The following is a 6,205-nucleotide window of genomic DNA, read 5'->3' as shown; positions in this document are numbered from 1 at the left end:
ATTTATTGCACTGTGCAGCTCAGGGGGCTGCATGAGAGATGCTTTGGATGTTTCAGAGCTGCAGAAGTGGGGCCAAATAGAAAAGAAATTTGCACAATCATGTCTTTTGTTGCTGGCAGACACACGGTCAGGACACTGTGGTGGCCAAACGCTTAATTGTAGAGCAAGAGGTGCAATATGTGCTTTTGAATGCATATGTGGGGGGTCGGAGGGGGAGGGGAGAACAAAGAGATAATGTGCCTATTCCCCAAAGCACCTAATCTTACTAAAACAATTTAAAATGTGATTTAGACAATAGCCTTTCTGGCCATTGCATTCGTGAGCAAAGCCCAAAAAATGTCAGAACAAAGAATTTATCTACACCAGAAGGGATGTCCTCAGCTCAGTGCTGAAAATAGTAGCACAGTCACTGATCTGAGTGTAGCATTTGGGAAGGCAGCTGCACAGTCAACACTTCCTTATGGGAGATTAGGCCAGTTCCTGTGCCAGGAGAGCAGACATTTTGGACCAAGAGCTGTGGAAGGAGCAGAGTTAACGCAAACAGATTCACTAGCAGGACCAGACACCAGCACTGCTGGCCTTGTCCTCTGCAGTGTCCCAACAACCCTGCAGCACCTGCACTTGATTTCTAAGCTGAAGCAGGAAAGTTCTGCTCCTCTCTGGCTCAGCAGGGAGAAGCCACACTGGCAGCTCCAGCACGTAGTGCTGGCAAGCCCAGGGCAGTGCAGGTGCTGCTGGTGAAGCATCTGGGGGAAAAAAGCTGCCCCTTCTCTGGAGCAGGCAAGTCAGGCAGCAGCTCTGCCACTGCCTTGTGATGGTCCTTGTGCCCAAACTCTGAGCTGGAGAAATGCCCTGCCTCAGAGACTGAATGTTTAATTAAGTTCTGGCACCAGTTTAGCAGGATGGTAGATAATTAACCTGGACAGATGTGGGACTGGGAACCAGGCTGAGATACCAAGCCACTCTATGTGAACCTAGTGCCTGGCTAAAAACTTACTGTCCAATCTAAGTAACCATATTAGTACACTGCTGAAGGAGGCAAAGGTTTGATAATGCTGGCGAGCTCTGTGTGCTGCCTGTGCTTCCCTGGCCCCAGCTGGGTGACAACCACCCCTCAGATGCCCACTGAGGTGACTGAAAAGGGGAGGCAGTGCTGGAGACATCTCTGACCTTGGGTTACTGCGGCTTTGCACACTGATGTCAGGGCTCTGAGATTAAACTTGGTACAAGCTGACCCTACGCAGAGATTAGAATTCAAACAAATCCGTATGCTTAACAATTAGGAAATGCATGTGAAGTCTTCCTCTGAGCCTTTCAGCTGTTGCACTCTGGGGACTGTCCCACCTCAGCCTCTATATTTGCTGATGTCGATCACTCCTTAATGCCTGCAGATGAGAGTGCTTTGTAGTGCCAAACACTCCCTTGCTGATGGAGTGCTTCTTGCAAAAGAGCCTAGGTATCAGAATAATATAAGCCAATATCTGCCGAATCTTCTCTTACACTTAAACAACCTTTCCAGTACTTGTGGCTGCAAAGGAAATATTCAGAGAATTGTCATCTTGATGGCTTGGCTGGCTAGTGTTACGAGTTTGGGGAAGGGTGAATTCCAGTGTCCTTACTAATTATTCTAGCTTTACGTTGTTATACTTGTCACATAGATCGTGGTATGGTTTAGAGCTCAAGGTCCTGACGTTACGCGGTGGCATGGTGCCCAGCAGGGAAAGAACATTTCAGATGTAAGTTCTCTCATGTGCATATGGTGATATGTGGATCTAGTTAGTACCCCTCTGATAGCAGAGCCCTGTCAAGGGGAAAGAATGATAGTTCTAGTTTAAAAAAACAGAATAGTTGTTATTACAGTAGCCCTGAAAGTTGAGTTGGTAAAGAGCAGAAAGTGTGAGAAGCTGGGAGCAGAAACCTCCTGAAACAAGTCTGTCACTGCATTGACTGCAGCATCAAATCATATCTATAGAAAGACCATGTATACCTATATCTTTAGGCAATATGAAAAGAAAGACCTCTGTATTGGTATGGGTACTTTCAAAGAGTTATAATGCTTATATACACATTTTCAAAGTAATTATAGTAACAAAAAAACTCCATGCAAGCTAGCCATAACTGCTGGATGGTTCAACAGTCATGAAATAACAGCTTGATTTTCAGCAACATCTGTCAGAAGGCTGGCGGAGCCAGGATGTCATACATCTATGTAAGACTTGTCCTTTCTACTTTGTGTTTTAACCAGTAATGTGATATCTATTTCCTGGACTGTGCAAGTATATGGTATAATGTTTTAAAGTTGTTCTTCCTTAGCATAACAGTTGCCTAAAAATAAGGAAGAAAACCACCAGTGATGGGACATGTACTACCCTCCCTAGACTTGAAAAGCATGTGAAAAATAGGTGAGATGAACATGACAAGACACAGCGTTGGTAACACTCCAGCCTTCCACAAAGGTTTGACCTCTACTCCTTAAAGATAGCACAGTGATATATACTGCTCTTCATGAACTGTGTGGCTTTGTGAGGTAAGGAAACTGAGGTTATCGTTAAATCTTACCTTACTGCCGTTCTGCTGTTCACTTCATAACTTGACCCTTAAATATCACACCTGCTGTTGCTACATCCCAAAATAGGCTTTACCTGTTTCTGCAATGTCAGTGCATTTACTGAGTTATTTTCAGATTGCAGCCTCAAGCCTTTATAGACACTGCTGCTTCCTAAATGGGCATTTCTAGTTTGTACTGGTGTATCAGACACAGTCTGCCCTTGTTGTTGAATCATTCCTTTGGTTTCTGAGACTCATTTCAAATTTTTCTTCTTGTCTTCAGAGTGTTTGAAACTCTTTCCAGGCTGATTCCTCTGCGTATTTTTAACACTGCATACTCTAAAGTATTAATGCAGATGTCGAATGATATCCTGTGCTAAGAAGTGATCCCTGATTCCCCGAAGGAATTGTCCCCAGGTTTGTCAAGGAGCTATTTTGAATGCAAACTCTGAAAAAGTTGTGCTTTCAGCTTGGCATTTTCCTATTTGCTTAAAAAAATGGACTAAAATATTTATTATAGTCAGCTTTAACACTTCTGTCTTTCCCCCCAACCCTTGCCTGATAGTTTAGTTATTCCAGTAAGGGGTATTGGATTCATTTGAAACAGCTTTTTCTTGACTGCCTGCTTTGTTGGCATGAGCAGCTTACCAGTTTGCTGAAAGTATAAACTGATGATTTAATCTTTTGTTCCACTGCCTTTCTGACCTTTGAAGTTTGCCAATCAAAAAATCAGTGCACCACAGGAAATTAGGCATTTGGTATGGTGCTAGAGATCTCTGAGATGGTTTATTACTTACTTAGTTTAAGGATTAAAAGTGCTGTCTGCTTGAGAAAATGTGAATTTTCTTAAATCTATTTTTCCCCTATAATGACCTATGTTCTTCACACTCTTTTTAAGTTGAATACTGTCTCAGTTAAGCAAAAGGTAAAGATGACATGACATGATCTGCAATCAAAAACAAAAACTGTTACCAATGTTAGTCCCTGGGTCTGTGTAAACAAACAGGACGGTTTGTTCCAAACAGACACATAGTATGCTTTAAGCTGCATGGAAATGTAATGGCAGACCATGGTCATGAGTGCAGTGGTCATGTTTGGGGTATATCTAACATTAAGTTAAATCAGAAAGGGGCTCAGGTGGCTTTCAGGAAAAGTCTGAAAGAGCCAGGAGAGGAAGGACACATGATCCTGCAGAAGATCTCCTGTTACCCTCTGAAGATTTATAAATATCTTTGACCCCATAAGGTGTTTTTGTAGCAGTCTACAGCTCGCTCTCACAGTGTTGTGAGATTTCCTCACGTGTTCACATTCAGTGTCTAAACACACTGAGCCAGTGTAAACTTGTTCTGATCATTCAAATATTAACCCAAGGAGGAAAAAAATTAATCTTCTCCCCTTTGGACCTGTAATCTTCATGTTAGACCAGGTTCCAGCTGTCCGTCTGCAGCTGGCATAAGTTCTGCATAAAAGCTAAACTAAACTTCGTTGCACTTATTAGATAATGTAAAATATGTGTTGGTGGGTAATGTCTTATCATTGTCAAATTTCTACCGGGATGTGATCTGATGTGATGATGCACATTCTGATGTCAATCTGCCTTAACTGCTTCACACAGTGGCAAACTGCAGAGTCACAGACAATGCCTGCTCCTCATCCTAGAGGGGGTGATCAGTTCCTGCCTCTATTGCTTTTTCCTGAGCCACAGCCATTAGCACAGCCCTGAACTCACCTGAACTCAAAGGTAAGGTCTGAAACTTCAGTGATGAGCTGCAGATCCCTCTGTACCTAAGGTAACTCCAGGACTAACTAAATATTGCTGCTGAGGTACAATTAACAGGATGTTATTTTTTATGTATGGCTAGGAAGGATGAGTGTGAGGAACTGTATGTAAGGAGTTGTGGCAGGAGCCAGCTCAAACGAGGCTGGTTTGGCAGGGAGGATCTGTTTGGATTGTGGAAGAGTAGACCTCAGTCATGCTCCCTAACTCTCCTGACTGCTCAGTGCAGCATATTTCATGCGGAATTACACACTGGTGAAAAAAGGGATCTACTGCTAAATATATTTCTGAGTGGTGGGCAAGGGCTCTCAGCCTGACACCAGATAAAAGAAATCTGTATTTTTAGATTTGAGTAATTAGAAAAGCTTAGCTTTCCTGAAAGGTGGAAAAATAGAAAAAAAACACCACCAACAAACGTATTTCTGAATGTCTGTTATTCTAATTATTTCTAGGTAAATTTCAATTTTCTTTTTCCAAATATTTTGAAGAAAAGCAGTTGGTGCTCAAAGATTAAATTATCTATTTATTTTTGCCATCTCTTTGAGACTTTTGCAAAGCAGCTCTTGAGGCCTCATTGCTGCCACTTTTAAGAGAGCTACACTTAATCCAGCAGTAACAGAAATATGTTAGTTTAGTCATGGAATAAAAGGATAGAGTAGGTGTACAGTAAAGGAGAAAGTAAAGGTAGAGGAAATTAAAATGGATAACCTTTGTGAAAGTAGTAACAAATATATTCACTGGCAGGAGAGGATGCAATCTACATTTCTGCTTCCATTCATTGACCTCCTGCAGAACTGGGCAAGGGCTGAATCTTTGGCTCCATGGCCTATCTAGCAACTTCACTGTGGATCTGAGGGATGGTAGTTCTTTGCAGAGGGTCTTCAGCAATGGCAGGTAGAATCTCTGAATTGGAACCCCTCTTTTGAACTCTCTCACTCTTTTTTTTTTTTCCTGTTTTCTCCTCCTCCCCGGTTTAAAGCTTTCTGTAGGGTGAGACCATAGAAACTTCTTGTCTCCAGAGCATCCTCCAGCAAGTTATGCCAGAGGTGTACTACCAGGAAGTGAAGAACCACCTCCTTTTACATGTTTTGACTTGGACTTCATTAGTTTAAGTTGATGACCTTTTTTTCTTTTTGGTAAGAGACAGCAAAGAGTTAATCCCTATCAACTGTTTTCCACAAGCAGTACCAGACATTAATAGTGTCTGGGTAGGACTTTTGTTTCAACTTTCATTTAGTCTTCTGCTGCCTCATGACCTTTTCACTTCCAAAGAGCAACTGTATTTACCTAGTTACCTTGATGAATTAAGTAAGAGGATTTTAGCCTGCTTTTGTGGCTCTCAAAAAACCAGAATTGCAGGGAAGGTAGGAGTGTGGATAGTGGGCTAGCCAGGAGCAATAACATTAACAAGTCCTAAGTGGTCTTCAAACAACCTCAAGCCAAAGGCAGAAATACCCCTCCCTCTTTACATAAATCTCAGAGAAACTAGGTAGGAATGAGATGTGCTTGCTCATGACCCTCACGTGAGAAGCCCATGTGAGTAAAAGAGTGTGACCTTTATGTCATAACAGACTTAGGTAACACAGGAATGTTTTAGAGAGAGATATTTGTGTCCTGGATCCCCTCCTGATTTTGCTTCTTTTCTCCCAGTGTTCAGATAATGACATGCGGAGAGGAAATTCCTGCTCTGCAGTAACAAGAATAAGGCCTCTTAGGCTGCAGTTTTGCACTACTAAAATTAACAGCTTTTCCTTAAAAGGGCGGTCCCTGCCCCCTCCTGTTCTCTCTGTTCAGTGCTAACCTTATTTTCATCCCTCTACAAGCTGGGAGTTAAACCTTCAGAAATCTGCTTGCTGTCTTTTCCAGTACTAGTTTTTGCTG

The sequence above is a fragment of the Empidonax traillii genome, unplaced genomic scaffold (assembly GCF_003031625.1).
Source record: "Empidonax traillii isolate 1590-97213 ecotype Southwest subspecies unplaced genomic scaffold, ASM303162v1 scaffold56:size2478089, whole genome shotgun sequence".
Lineage (NCBI taxonomy): Eukaryota > Metazoa > Chordata > Aves > Passeriformes > Tyrannidae > Empidonax > Empidonax traillii.
Note: the sequence above shows the minus strand (reverse complement) of the source record.